Genomic DNA, 16,631 nt, shown 5'->3' on the forward strand with positions numbered 1-16,631 from the left:
AAACAGCTTGCATAGATTTAACTTCTGTAAGCCAGATTTGAAGTGGGAAGGTTAGGCAGTGTATCAAGCTAAACTCTGTCATAATCATCTAAAACGTTGGTTGCTGGTCTGGTTTCACTGCATGAATTCAACACATTGGATTTTATGCAACCAGCAGTAAAAACGAACATATGTATTTTTAGCTAAAAAAATCCAGTATGACTACAAAGGTAATATTTGTACCTTCTGATGTTTTTAAAAACCTTGTAAAAATTGAAAAGAACATGAAATGTCTAGGAATCTGCAACAGTGATGACAGCACATACTTTACCAAACAGCACATCATACAAAGTGTCAAGGTATTCCAACATGGGAAACTGTGAAGTGGTTAAACCAGATGGAGGGGGATCAATGCGTGTGCTTTATGTACCTCTTGCTGCACAGTTATTCTCAAATTTTCTCTTGTTTTCACTTCAGTGCTCCCAACTGACAAACCCTCTGCTCTCGCAGCTTTCTATTGTCAGACACAGCCGAAGCCATGTCTCACCAATTAGGGGAATAGCAACTTTGGAAAGCCTTCCTGCTATGTCTCTCTGCATTTCAGTCTTGATTTGGATATGGCAGTGCTCAAGTATCATGTTGGGCACAGTCTGCCAAGGAAAAGCACATGCTACAGGAAGCATAATGATCAATAATTTGCACATTCCTCACCAGTGATTCAACTAAAATAGCCTGTTTGCACAGATGTTGTTGCTTTAGGCTTTTTTTTACCTGAAGTTGTTTGGTAAGTATGTTCTGGTAAAGGGGCAAAGATATCCTCTGCATGTTGTATCATTAGGGTTTTATATGTAGGGTTAACTTATAATTGCTTTTGTATTTTGGGTTACTAATTGAATATGATGTAGATTTATTCCGAAAATACTAACAAATCTCAGGTAGATTTCAACAAATATTCTCTAACTTAACAAATGTCTCATATAAATGTAAAATACTCAAATTGTTCAAGAATTGTTGATATAAATATAAACAACTAAAACCCTTCTCTTCAGTTAATTTTTAAAACATATTTTCTGTTATCCATTCAACCAATCTCCTAAAAGAACGGTAAATTATTGTAGAGAAAATGTTTTATTATTTATGTATCAGGGCTGCACGGTGGCGCAGTTGGTAGCACTGTTGCCTTGCAGCAATAAGGTCCTGGGTACAACTTCCAGCTGGGTGTCTTTCTGCATGGATTTTTCATGTTCTCCCCGTGCATGTGTGGTACTCTGGCTTCCTTCTACAGTCCAAAAACATGACTGTTAGGTTAATTGGTCTCTCTAAATTGCCCTTAGTGACGTGAGCTGAATCACAGACTGGATGTGATCCTTACACAGGATCGCAGGCCGGTTGCGGTTCCTGGACTCACGGGTGAAATGGAATTAATCTTGGAGAAAGTTTTTCGCTCGCATCTGGTGGAAAGGACCTGGAATTTGGCTGTTTGGATTCGCCATTGAAAAGCACCAGCGAGACTCTCAAGGCTGACGAAAAATTAAGAGCCAGCCTAACCTGAATAATAGTTGTTTTTCTGAATCTGGCTCCCCTGCACGGCCTTTATGGCTGGCTATCTTAAACTAAAGTTACGTAAACATGACGCTCTGCTCCCTCTGCCCCCTCCCTTCCCTGAGGACATCTGTGGAACTGCTCAGAACTGTGTGGCCTGTTGATGAACATTCATATTGTATCATCAAGGACAATGGCCTCTGTGACAGTGCTTCACGGATTTACTTTGCACACATTCACACGCACACAAACACATGCTCAAGATAAACACCCCTTTCCACCGGCTTCACCGGATCCCCTACATGTTGTTGTTTTGTATATATGTTGCTTCTTTGTGCTGAGGTTTGTTTTGCAATCTCAAACTGTATCCTGCTAAGGATAAAGTGTGAAATATGATTTTTTTTCCCCCTCTTCTTACCTAATGTGGTCTCTTTTCTCATCTACCTAAATGTGTGATTTCATTACTTTTCATACATTTTCAGATGTCTCAGAAGGATTACCAGCGAAAGTCAAATATTATTAGTATTTGAAAATTTGGACTAAAGCTGTTTTTACACCAATGACCAGAGAATTTTAGATTTCTTAAAAGGATTGTATTACAACTATATCATACCAATGACAGTCAAACATTATTAGTATTTAAAAAGTTTGGACTAAAACTGTTTTATACCAGTGACCCAGCTTATTTGAATGATGGGACCATAACTGCCCCATATCAGCAACCTCAAGGATTAATATTATCATTTTTCTTCTAGCACCGGATGAATTCCTTACCACAGAGGACTTAATGAGCTAATTACCTCTATTAGAAAGATTGGATTAGAACCAGCTCTTACCAGTAAACTCCCAAGGATTATTAATGTCATTTGATTTTTTTTTCTGTGTATGATTTTCTGTATCACTATAATGTTTTTCCTCATGTACAGCGCTTTGAGTGCCTTGTTGCTGAAAAGCGCTATATAAATATACTTGACTTGACTTAGGTGTGAATGAGTGTGTGCATGGTTGTCTGTCCTGTATGTCTCTGTGTTGCCCTGGGATGGATTGGTGACCTGTCCAGGGTGAAAATAATTTTTTATCACTTTCATAAACACAACCACTTACTTTTTTATAGAGTTTTCCACCCTGGCAAAATAAGAAACTAGGCCTATTTGCATACTATCCATAAAAAAACTGATCCTTATGGAACCAAAAGGGTTTTACCTGCACAATGCTACACTGTTGCACTGCAACTGAAACATTATGCACAAAATAATGAAGTAGATGTCAAGAAAACCTACTGGACATATTTTTACAGCCACTAAACTGAACTCATGAGTGTATGAAACAAAGAACAAAGAACTGTGAACTGTTGAACTTTTATTTACATAATATTAAGCTGCAGAAGAATGCCATCCCAACATAACAAGATGCATGCTATCAGCCCTTGAACCAAGATATGAACCCTGATGTGAAGTGAATGTTCACAGGATTTTCCTCACAGGCATTGTAGATTTGCAAGTATGATGTACCTACAGAAGTATGTTTTGCTGAAGTATGGCTATTCTTCAACTGCAGAAGATGTGCCAATCTTTTTTTCTACACAGAACACAGATTGCCAGAAAAAGGTGTAAGCAGTCTAATTCATCATTTTTGTGTTTAATTAATCTGTGGTCACATTTAATTACAGCAAGATGACAATTAGGATTTAAGTTCAGTGAATTCATCTTGTTGGAGTCATCCATTTTGGTCGCAGAGTTGAACATGCGCAGCTCAATAGACATCGCTGCTCTGACATCACCCGGGATTGTAAAACCCGCAGAAAATAAAGTTTTGTTCCAACATGTCTCACAGGACGATGCAACGCGCATATCTGGAGAAACAAAAGCTCGCAGGCAAACGTTTGCTCCACAAGGCCATTCCTGGAAGAGCCTGAAAGCTGGAAATCTGTCTGATACAAGAAGGTCAGAAGATTCATATACCAATCGAAGATCACACCGACACCAGGGTGAAAACCCACAGAGGTTTTATTTCCAAGGAGATGAGTTTCCGCCTTGTTGATTCAGTCGACTAAATGGTTCTTCATATTTTCCCCTCCTGGACAGATGAGAAGTTTATCAGTTTTTTTTCTTGAGTTGATCACGGACACGTGATCCCCCTCCCATGTTTTTTTTCAGACCTGACCTGTAGAGAGGAGAAATCAACATCAAAGTAATTTCGTTCCTTTTCATATTAAACCGGATAGGTACAGGTCCTTCTGAAAATATTAGCATATTGTGATAAAGCTCATTATTTTCCATAATGTCATGATGAAAATTTAACATTCATATATTTTAGATTCATTGCACACTAACTGAAATATTTCAGGTCTTTTATTGTCTTAATACGGATGATTTTGGCATACAGCTCATGAAAACCCAAAATTCCTATCTCACAAAATTAGCATATCATTAAAAGGGTCTCTAAATGAGCTATGAACCTAATCATCTGAATCAACGAGTTAACTCTAAACACCTGCAAAAGATTCCTGAGGCCTTTAAAACTCCCAGCCTGGTTCATCACTCAAAACCCCAATCATGGGTAAGACTGCCGACCTGACTGCTGTCCAGAAGGCCACTATTGACACCCTCAAGCAAGAGGGTAAGACACAGAAAGAAATTTCTGAACAAATAGGCTGTTTCCAGAGTACTGTATCAAGGCACCGCAGTGGGAAGTCTGTGGGAAGGAAAAAGTGTGGAAGAAAACGCTGCAAAACGAGAAGAGGTGACCGGACCCTGAGGAAGATTGTGGAGAAGGGCCGATTCAAGACCTTGGGGGACCTGCGGAAGCAGTGGACTGAGTCTGGAGTAGAAACATCCAGAGCCACCGTGCACAGGCGTGTGCAGGAAATGGGCTACAGGTGCCGCATTCCCCAGACTTGGGCTACAGAGAAGCAGCACTGGACTGTTGCTCAGTGGTCCAAAGTACTTTTTTCGGATGAAAGCAAATTCTGCATGTCATTCGGAAATCAAGGTGCCAGAGTCTGGAGGAAGACTGGGGAGAAAGAAATGCCAAAATGCCAGAAGTCCAGTGTCAAGTACCCACAGTCAGTGATGGTCTGGGGTGCCGTGTCAGCTGCTGGTGTTGGTCCACTGTGTTTTATCAAGGGCAGGGTCAATGCAGCTAGCTATCAGGAGATTTTGGAGCACTTCATGCTTCCATCTGCTGAAAAGCTTTATGGAGATGAAGATTTCATTTTTCAGCACGACCTGGCACCTGCTCACAGTGCCAAAACCACTGGTAAATGGTTTACTGACCATGGTATCACTGTGCTCAATTGGCCTGCCAACTCTCCTGACCTGAACCCCTTTAGAGAATCTGTGGGATATTGTGAAGAGAACGTTGAGAGACTCAAGACCCAACACTCTGGATGAGCTAAAGGCCGCTATCGAAGCATCCTGGGCCTCCATAAGACCTCAGCAGTGCTACAGGCTGATTGCCTCCACGCCACACCGCATTGAAGCAGTCATTTCTGCAAAAGGATTCCTGACCAAGTATTGAGTGCATAACTGTACATGATTATTTGAAGATTGACGTTTTTTGTATTAAAAACACTTTTCTTTTATTGGTCGGATGAAATATGCTAATTTTTTGAGATAGGAATTTTAGGTTTTCATGAGCTGTATGCCAAAATCATCCGTATTAAGACAATAAAAGACCTGAAATATTTCAGTTAGTGTGCAATGAATCTAAAATATATGAATGTTAAATTTTCATCATGACATTATGGAAAATAATTAACTTTATCACAATATGCTAATATTTTGAGAAGGACCTGTACATTTAGAAGTCTGGGCAGGATGAGGCATAGTTAAGGTGATTTAGAATCACCAGTAGTTAATCCAAGGTATCAACTTGTTGCATGCAATACTGATTGAAGTGTAAAACACAGCTGCTGAATAGTGCGTGTTCAAGTTTTGTTCGGCTGATCCTAAATCAACCAGGAGTTTGAAGTTGGATTTTTTAAAGTTTTTCATTCAAAGCAACTGCGTTCTGGGCCTCGCCTGACCACTGCTTTGTTCCAGTTTTATTGCTGAAGTTTTTCCACTGAGTTCCCACCTCAGAGTTTTATGACTCTTTGTTCGAGATTTGGGGCAATCAGCTGCTAGAGGCTAAAGGGGCGTGGCCTCACCGTTTTAACAGCTGATCGCTGCAATCGATACATCAGCACAACAGGAGGACTTCTCTTTCCATTTAACCCAAATTACACATTTTGTCCATAAAACTACTGGTTTGATCTTCATAGACACTCAATGCGCATATATTTTTTATTTTATTATTATTGTTAGGTAGTCATTTTTATTCCCTTTGTGTAGAATAGTGCTTGTTAGTTAGGTGAAGGTTTTTGGACCAGAATAATGATAAGAACATTGGATAATGAGTGGCATAGTTTAGAATAAAAATTATTTATTAGTGTATTTTTAAGGTAACTATTATAATTTGACACATTTTATTTAAAATATTATTTTTTTGTAAATCCGTGTGTTATGTTTGTTTTATGCTACTACATCATTGCCAACGGAAAAAATTTTATCAGCTTCAATAGCATGTTAGCAAGTTAATGTTAGCTAGTTAACAGCTGGTTTTATTAGGCATTAACAGAAAGATTGAAGGTGTGCCATCAGAATGTTTGTCATTTTGAACAGAGTATTATGAACTGCAAAAAATAAACAAAACAGATTATCTAATACAAGACGGTTTGCTCCATCATTCCGCAATTTTAGTGCAGATTTGTTCTTTTAAAAAAATCATCCTGTCATTCAGTAAACCTTTATTCATTCACCTTTATTCCACATTACTTGTCTTATCTTTGTCTGTGGTCATATGTAATACCAGATGCATCATTTGAAACAGGATTCTGCTGGTCAAAAATGTATCTACAGATCATTTTTAATAAACCATTTAGTTCAAACTCATTCAGGTTTGGTAAAGTTTGCTAAAATATTTTCAGTATATTGTTTTACAGTTCTTCAGAAAAAAATAAAAAGACAATACAGCAGAATGGGTCTAAATGTGGAGTATGTCGGTTTTAATTTGCCCTTGTTTTGTAGTCTCTGTGTGTTGTAACGAGGGTGTAGAATATACTCTGACTGAGGGACAGGTGGGAGATTTTACTGCTACTTTGGAAAGTATCTGAATGTCTCTTGATTTCTGCCACAAATACACAGAGCTTTTCCATCTGGCTTAAATTGCAGAGGATGATGTCTGTCTGGCAGGTGAGTTTGAGAGATTAGGCAGTCACCCTGCAATTCTAAAGAATGAAAAAACAAGTCAAAACAAGAAAACACAACAGTAAAGGACAAAACACGTTTCTGAAATGTGGACGTGGGGGGGGGCAACAGCGGACTTCCCATGATGCCACTGGCCGTATAAAACCCCCACCTTTCCAATGGTCCAATCTCTTCCATCCGGACTCCGCTACGAGGCTGGCTGGAGAGACAGCGCACTAATGTCTCTTTGCTGGCAAACAGACATAACTCTTCAACTGGATCCGAGAGTGTCATACGATCATCGATCATATGCAAGTACAAATGAATCACTGTTTGTGTATCCGGTAGATTCATTCATACTGGGACAATTAAGGTACAAGCCTGGCTTGACTTTTCTCTCTGAGGCCTACAGAATCAAGCTGTGTTATAGAGAGTTCCCAGCACGATGCGGAGTGAAGCAGTTTCTGAAAGAAGGACAACAAGAGCCGCATCACCGTGGTTACAGTAACGTGCAGTTTGGTGGCCCGACAGAACGAGCCACTCCCCACAGCTAAGGAGGTTAACTGTAGCTAACCATTTGTTGACTGTGGACGTTTCTTCAAACTTCGCCGCCCTGGACAGCTTTTCCTCCTCAGCATGGTTCAGAGGTTAGTTTTGGCCAGAAAAAGATTTAGGATGAAATGATCTAAACGTTTTTCATTTTATGAAGTTTGGTTTTGTTTGTGTTGAATTCAGGTATCTTGGTGCTAGCAGGCTATCTGCTCAGCACCACGTGCTCAGTTTTGTGTTCTGTGTTTGTGTGTTTTAAAGTTAGGACAAACTTTATTTAAAGGGTGATTTTAAACACAGAAGATTGATCATAACGCGCCATCCACGCTTATGCATTTTAACCCTTTTATTAACGGTGTGTGTTTGATTCTGTTGCTAAGCTATCAGCTTCTTTTGTTAGCTTTAACTGCTAACAGCTAAGAACACGTGCTTGCATGCTTAAGCCCATTTCTCCAAAAAGATTTGGTTCTTTTCCAAAATATATTTTACTATTTCCCCAATATTATTTCTTTAAATATTAATTTAATAAATAAAGGCAGCTAATGAGACAACGTTGAGAATTAGTCATCCAGAAGGTTGGTTTTATTCAGCAGATCATTCTTTAAAACATTATTTTATTAAAATAGTATTTTATCTGGTCTTGCATTGCGAATGGTTGTCTAAAGGTGCACTGATTATTGCCTAAGTTAGTTCCAGAACTAACTTAATTTCACTTCCAGATTCGTCAAGATAATCCTTGGTTCTCAAACATAAATATTGCATGGTAATGTTGCATCACTCTTTTGGTCACGGTTTCAACCATCTTTAATCAACTTGTTTATATTGTACATAGCCCATTAGTCTTCCCTATTCTTTAATTATGCTTGGTAGTTTAGTTGGATTGTTTTAGCATGGTAAAGAGTTTGTTGATTGAAATATGTTTGACTTTGAGTTGACTTATTTTTGTTAATAAATTCTTGTATTTTAAGAAATTGTGTGAATTCATTCTATGTGTGTGCAGAGTTTTTCTGTTCAATAATGTCAGAGCTTGGCTCACTCTTTTCGATTTTGTCCTATTACCACTGCCTTACTGGGCTGGTATTCACAGGACAACCCTTAACAGACCGAAATATTATTTGATAAAATATTAAAGTATTAATATTAAATATTAAATAATATATTCAGATTCATAGTCACAACAATCAGTTACTTTAAACCTAATACTTTTTTTACTATTTAAATGGATTCTTAAAATAGCAGATCAGAACATATAAAATAGAATTTGACTTTTGAGTCTGGGTTTGTATTTGAGTCATTTCAAAACACCTTAAAAAGCAACAAGTCAATGATTGCCTTGTTGACTTTTCTGGCAATGGGATCTTTTTGATATGTATGTGTAGTTTCTAATTTCTTATCTTCATAAATTACAGAAAGTCTTGCGTCTGTTTTAAAAAATACCATATAGGACACAAACCAAATACATTCTGCGCTCAGAGATCACGTATACTACAAATTTTGGACTCTGTCTTAAAACAGAATTCACCATACATACACTGATCAGGAATAACGTTAAGACCAATCTGAGGTGAGGTGAATAACAATGATTAAGGCAGCAAGTAAATTAAACTGGATGTGTCATAAGCAAAAGTTAAGTAATTTGTTTCTTATTCATTATTGCCTGTTCTTTTATGTAATATGGACCAAAAGTCTGAAATAAAATCAAATCGATCAAAATCAAATAAAAAAAAATGGGCGACTGTAAAGTATTTGAGCTGTTTGACAAGGGCTAAATTGTGATAGATGACTGAGTCAGATCATTTCCAAAAGTGCAGCTCTTGTGGAGTGTTTTTTGAGTCTTTAGTGGTCAGTATCTATCAAAATTGCTCCAAAAGCTGGCCCCTCAAAACAACCAACAATATGCAAAAAGAACTGGATCACAGACCAGCTTAAGAAGCTGGCTTAGTCTGATTAATCTTTTTCCTTGTGCAAATGAGATGCTAAATGGAGGGCCACATCACACCCAGTTGCACAAAAAAAAAAACAATATCCATGAAGATGTTACTTTCAGTTACAACCTGTAGTGCTGTGATAAAAGTATTTCAGTTTTTGCAAATTTCAGTATAAGACCTGTTAATCTCAGTAAATAGACAAAACAATTTCCAAAGTAATTACATTTATTAAAGTAAAAAAAACATTCAAATGCTTTGTGAAAAAGTAATCACCCATTTGTTAAATATTAAATTAACTGTGATTAACCATGTTTTTGATTCAAATTCGAAGGCCTGATTCCTGCCTGGCCTTGAAAAAGAGTAGAAGCTGAAGAAATTTGTAAGGAAAAGAATATGTTTTCACATCACTGTGGCTAAGCATTGCTGCAGACTATGTGCACCCTTTCCTTTCATGGAAACAGTATTGTGTGAGGACAGTGGCCTCTTTCAGCAGGATAATGTGCCCATCCACAAAGCAAAAATTGTTCAGAAATGGTTTGGGGTGAACTACAATGACATGTTGCGAACATCCTGGTACCAGAAACAACAGCACACCTTCAGTGGAGTCTATGCCCAGACAGGTTGGACCTGCTTTGGCAGCAGAAGGAGGGCCAACTCACTATTTAGCAAGTAGTCACAATGTTATTTCTAGTTGGTGTATACCGGTAACAAAGAAATTATTCGGGTAAAAAACAAATCCAGATGGAAAGAACTAGTACAGTTAGAATCTGTGGATTTTGTGTTTTTGTTACATTGAAGGGTGTACTTCTTCCAAAAACATGTATTTAAAATAATTGCAGTCAGTCAGTCATTTTCTACCGCTTATTCCATAGTGGATCGCGGGGGAGCTGGTGCCTATCTCCAGCAGTCTATGGGCGAGAGGCGGGGTACACCCTGGACAGGTCGCCAGTCCATCACAGGGCAAATAATAATTGCAAATGTAAGTAATTGTTTTGCCACCTCTGATCCTTTACTTGTCCTGACTTGGAACAAACACCTGGGATATTATCAAAGAGGCACAACTCAGCTAAATAAATAAATAGGACAAATGTCTACTAAAATTACTACAATTTTACATTTAGCAAACATTGTTTCTTCAGACGTCCATAAAATGGTTATAATACTGCAAGGCAGGATATTCTTACCTCCTGGTTAATTTTCAGAAACATCCTCTTGATCTTCGCTTACTGAGGTTTGACAGAAGTGTTTTTATGTTTTTCTGTTTGTTTTTTTTCCCAGATGGCTTATTTTCTGCCTGAATATCAGTTGAATCTCTTCCTAAATAGAGCAATGAAAAAATAGCATAGCTTTATATTGTGCAAACCTTCAAACCTTTTCCCCATGATATAATTGGTTTGCTGAGGATCCATTTCTGCTTGGAATACTGTCAGGTTTGCAAGTGGTAGATATACAGTGGGGCCATTTAATTTGTGTTTAAATGTCCCACAGACATAATCAGCACCTTTGATTCTTCTTTGCACCCTCACTAGTGTGAAAATCACTTTTATGAGTTGGAACTGCTTCATTAGTTTGTTACAGTTCATCATAGTAATTATAGTGGAAGTCTTGAAGAAAAAGTGCCATCTGCACTTTGTGTTCGAAAGGCACATACTGTTGCATAGTGTGGATTAAACATTAAATCTGTCTGGTTTGTAAATTCTCTTGAAATCTTCTTTTTGTTGACACAGCCTCCTGACGTGAATGTTTATCTAAGCTCGAAAGGTTTAGTTTTAGCTTTGTTATTCAAACTGTTGGTCTGTCAGAGATGTAGCCTTGTTGCAACACTATTTGTGAATCCAATTCTTCTGCTTCTCTTCATGAATATAGTATAATGATGAGTGCACTCTTGTGCTCACAGGGAATAAGACAGATAAAAGCTTTTAGCTGCTGGTAATCGGGTCATTGTGTTGTCCTCAAAATGCTCTTTAGGGATTTAAAACAATTCCACAGCAAATCCCTTATATCTCCAAATTCAATTAAATGTTAAAAATTTTAATATGTATGCCACAGGCCATCAAGGTGCAAAGGTCAATCAAAAGTCAGGCATTGTAATTCTTTGGGGACCTGCTTGAAGCGGTGGAAGGTGGACACAGACTTATTTATGGAAGCTTTTTATACAGAGGGCAATACAGTCTGTTAAACAAGCAACAATTTCAGGAAAAAACAATCTCTTTTTTTTGAGTACACTTACATTTTTATACAAATAATTTTAAATGAATAAGATATTTCTTACGTGTGGTCTGGTATGAGCAAATACAGACTCAAAGGCCATGTTAACACAACAACAATCCTTTGAAAAGAGGATTTTTTGTTTGTTTGTGTTAATACGTCTGCATGACCAATTTTTAAGTACAATCTCCATTTGTTGGGCCACTCTATATCTGTGGACTTTAAACTAGAGACGATCGAATGCAGTTCAGACTTAATAAAAATGGTGAAACAGCCATTTAGTTTATAGCCATTACCTGGCTCTGAAACAGATGCTTGCTTTGTTAGCAATTAACATTTGTTACCAGATACTGTAAATGACTTAAATGTTGGAGGTTTATTTAATGGTTATATGGGTGTGTGTTGTTGTCCATTCCAGCAAATATAGACAACTTTGTCAATAAAGCATGCCAACAATATCAGAGCAACTTTCTGTCTTACTTTAAAATGAGAGTCTCAAACACTGATACAGTTCAAGATAAAGCTCTCACTTTCATGCCAGTGGCTCTAAATAATAGTTTAACCAGATGAAGTCACAAGCTGAGACAGCAATTAGACAGATCTTCATTAGACAGACCTCTCTTTAAAAAAAAATGGCTTTGTGGTATTGCTAAAATTAACACAAAAAATAAAAACGATTCCAACACGATAAAATTACTTTTATACAACAAAGAAAGAATAAGGACAATAAACTATTCATTATTAGAGTTAGATTAATGTTATATATGATTTATATTTGTTTTATTTAATACATAGACACATATGGAGAGTGAGAGAACACAGATAACTGTTATTTAACATCAGTCTGTTTCATGTACTCTTTACAGTTATTTATCAATCAGTTTATTTCACCTAAAGATATATATATATATATATATATATTTCTTTTTTTTTATTTTTTTATTTTTTTTATTAAGGTTACTGTCATTCTGATCTTCATAGAGTAATACTAGGAGTCTATTAAGCTGAAAGTAGGGAGTTAATTAGTAATTATTTGGGCTGTTGAGTAGTAAACCAGTAGTCAGCTGCCTTACAGATAGGGAGCTCATAGTTTGCCAATATGTGCTGCCAACTCAGGAGAAGAGGTTAGTAGCTTTCTTTTAAGTCACTAGGAGTTGCCAAATGATATTATCACCGAATTTGAATCATTGATCTTGGGCATGTAATTGTTTCTGTAGGAGAGCGGGATAATGTTAGGAAGAGACATTATTGGAACTTTCAGTCAACAGATGGAGCATGAGTGCATAACTCTGGTTTGAAAATCCCATTCATGCTAAACAACTGATTTTACAGGAAGAAACTGAGTTTTGTCACTAGTGATATCAAGAAATTGTCTTGTTGTCAGTGCACAGCCTGTATATCTTGGAAGGTTAATGACACTATAAATGTTTAAACTTTAAAAATGCATGTTGTATCCATTCTGTCAGTAAAATACATTTTACTGTTAAATATGTCACAATACAAAACTATTTTCTCAGTTTCTCACATCTAACTGGACAAAAATAGTCGTTTCTGCACATTGATATTTTTAGATTACTATATTATCACAGTTAAATAAACAGTCATGGTTTTGAACTGAGGGAGGAAGCTAGAGTGTCAGGAGAGAACTTGCATGCAGACCACAGGCCAGGATTCGAACCCAGGACCTCCTTGCTGCAAGGCAAACATTCCTAATACCTACGCCACAGTGCAGCCTATTTCCAAAACAGCTTTAAGGGTTGTAAGAGTGACCATTGGTGTCCTTTTAGTTTCTAAGGCATCAATTCCCTGACAGATTTGTCTTTCTTGTAAGAAAGGGAAATGGGTGTGATCTGTAGCAACAGATATTTGACCACTCACTGGCTCTTTAAAGCAGACACTCTGGCACTTTATCCACATTATCATATTAGAAACTGTATGAATAGTATGACACCGGCCGTACCCATACCACTCTAAAAATAGCACATATAAGGTAAATTCAGCTAATGGAAACAAATATTAATACATTGTTGGAATGTAAATTAACCTACATATTATGAGTGATGTGTAATATTCTGTACATTTAAGGCAATGTGGTTAAACATGTCTGTTATCAAATACATTGAGCTGGTTCTGATTTATCCTTTCGACAGACCCTTTTGGAGACATGGATTGTGAGTTAGTGTTCTTTTTCTGACTGTCTTTGACATTTTTTGGGGCATCTTTGTGTGAACATGGAAACAGTGTTTTAAGAAAAAAATATTTAAAGGCAGATTCAAGAGTAAAGAATAAAAAACAAAAACCCCCCATTTGCATTTTTATCTACAGGGTTAATGCTGCGTTTGATTTGCCTTGGAATCAGAAGCTTGGAGCTGGGAATAAAGTCACACCTGCATTCTAGTTACAACTGGGATTTGCTAATTGTTGTGGTACTGACCACTATAACCAATTCAATCTGATAACAAAGTATTTTTCTCCATTTTATGTTTTCAAATAGAAAAGAAACATGTTCACAAATACATATTTTACAGCACTTTGTGCCACTGGTTTGAAAAGATACTAACAATCTGAAGTGCTACTAGACTGCCTCTGCCACTGTCACTGCATTCTACATGTAATCATATCCGACAATAAAGTTGGGAATCGCTTGACGAACTCCAGAATTCTCACTTCATTGGCTGTTGCTGTATTTCTAACTGGAAGGTCAAACTAGTCGAGTTTCATGTACAAAAAATGCACCAATATGTCAAATCTTTTTAAATCAATGATGTCATTGCCTGTATATGCTCAATATGCCTGTGTGAGCTGTCTGCAAACACTTCATGCTTTCTGACTTCCTGACTTTTTTTGTTTCTCTGTTGCAGCATTATAGCACCACATACCTTCTAGGCATAGGTACTATAGCCTTTTGGATTATTGAAGATATTTCTAGGAATGAGTGTTTACAATAAACTTCTTAGAAGTGACATAAATACTCTGTTCATGTGGAGTGTCCCCTGAAAATAAACATTTGCTAAATTGCAAAGCACGAGAATTACGTCTTTTAAATTTATAGTGTTAAGGAGTTTCCTTTGCATCATAATCTGTCTTTCATACCACCTCACCCCAACTTCTCTCACATGTATTTGTATGATCTACAGGCACCACATTTGCATCCTTTAATTAGCATATTGTACGGCAACAAAATCTAAGACGGATGATGTTGGACCCCAGGGACTTTCCTAACAGGTGGGAATGGGGTTGGGAGATAACAACAACCAACTGTTCCAAGGATGAAATGAGTCCAAGTAAAAGCTGAGCGTTTAATTTACCATTACTTCAAAAGAAAATGGCAATTAAGGAGATACTTCAAAGTCAAAATACCTGCACCCCAAACCATTTCTGTAATATTTGATCTAGGAATGTCAGTGAGACAGAAAGCTGTCCTAAACTCTCATTATTTATATTCTTTGAAGTAAAATGCGTGAGAATGCATTATGGGTTATGGTGTTCATGATGTTTATAAACTGACAGCTTTTTAACTGATAAGGATGCAACAGTGCAGAAATGTATTGTATTGGATTCAGTGCTCATCGCAGAATCCAAAGGTCTTTGATGTATTTACATATTTGAAATAAATCAGAATCAATAACATTTAATGAAAAACTAAGCACAGTTAATTTTGTCAACCTTTATTTACTGTAAATACTGAAATAAGGTTAAAATAAAGAGGCTTTACAAATGTCTTATTTTAAAACCACATCATATATCAAAAGTAAATCATGACATTAGATTCGCACTGTAAAGGAGGTTGCAGTACCAATTACTACTGATTCAGGGCTGTGTTTATGTTATGTTCTGCCAAAAGAGTGATGTACTTCTTGTCTTGGCTGGATGCAATGTCATGCAAGTATTTCACATATAATTAGGCTCTGCTGTGAAAGCTTTTTAACAAATAATACTATAGAGCAAACCTCACAAATAAAGAACACACTATAGAGGTCTTTCTGGCTGTAGAGCTTGAACATAAGAGCCTCCAAACACATATTATGATGTATAGGCAGTAATTAGACAGACTACGATAGAGGCTGCAGATCTACAGTTTATGTAAACTACTCAGAGTGAAAAACAAAACATGCAATTAATGAGCGCTTTAACTTGATGACAGGCTTATAATTGTATTGCAGAAACCTTTATAGTGAGGATCCCTCAGCCTGTGTGAGTCCAGGAAACTGCACACACATGCACTGCAACAGTAAGATGAATCTAATACATATTCTTTTTTAATCAATATAATTGTTTGAGATATTTGCAATCAGATCTTGGTGGCCTTATTTATCAGTCCTCTTTTCTCTTGGCTGAATTTACAATTAGACTTCTGTCATTCTCACACATATTGCTAATATTGTTTTAAGAAAACAATGAACAAGATTTTGAATATAACGCAGTCCATTTAGATCGTGTTCAATCGCTTGAACTTTTTAAAGCACTTCAAGTTACAAAACTGCTGCTCAGTTTAAATCGTAACCTGTTAAATATTGATTTAATGCAGGTAAAATATTTTTCCACCCGTTTAAATGTAAATCAACATCTTTGCTTTTTTTAGAAGCAGATAATGTATAATGGCTGAAGAACAACTGCTAACATTTGCAAAATAAATGGAAAACCTAGATGTGTATACAACAACCAGACCACCAACTGCTCGGTGTAATGATGAATTTTCTCTACAAGAAGCTAAAGATTGTCATAAAATATTTTCAGTGTACAGCAGTTACTCTGTCATCAATAGAACAGTTATTGCAGTTAGAAACAACCACACTCATCATGATCATCAGACAAAAAACTGAATTTTTAATGTTTAACAAACAAGGAATATGACTAGCAATCAAATTAAGAAGAATGAAACTTGGATTATGAAAAAGATAGGGTGGGAAAAAAAAATACAGAAATATAGTTTTTGTTATGATTCTAGCACATTTGCTCTACCCTGTCTCCCTGGCTGCAATCAGCAGATTAGACACACCTGGTGGCTGCTGCAGTCTAGTGCAATCTGTGGAATGCCAAGCACCTGTGTCTTCCCTGATATATACTGACTCTGACAAGCAGACAGTGCCAGATTTTTTGAAAGCCATTGTGTGAGTAGATATCCAGCATTCCTTCCTGTCTGATCATTGTTCTTGACCTTGCCTTGCCTTTTGGATTTATGCCTCTGCCTGCTCCC

Source organism: Girardinichthys multiradiatus, chromosome 7 (genome assembly GCF_021462225.1).
Source record: "Girardinichthys multiradiatus isolate DD_20200921_A chromosome 7, DD_fGirMul_XY1, whole genome shotgun sequence".
Taxonomy (NCBI): Eukaryota; Metazoa; Chordata; class Actinopteri; order Cyprinodontiformes; family Goodeidae; genus Girardinichthys; species Girardinichthys multiradiatus.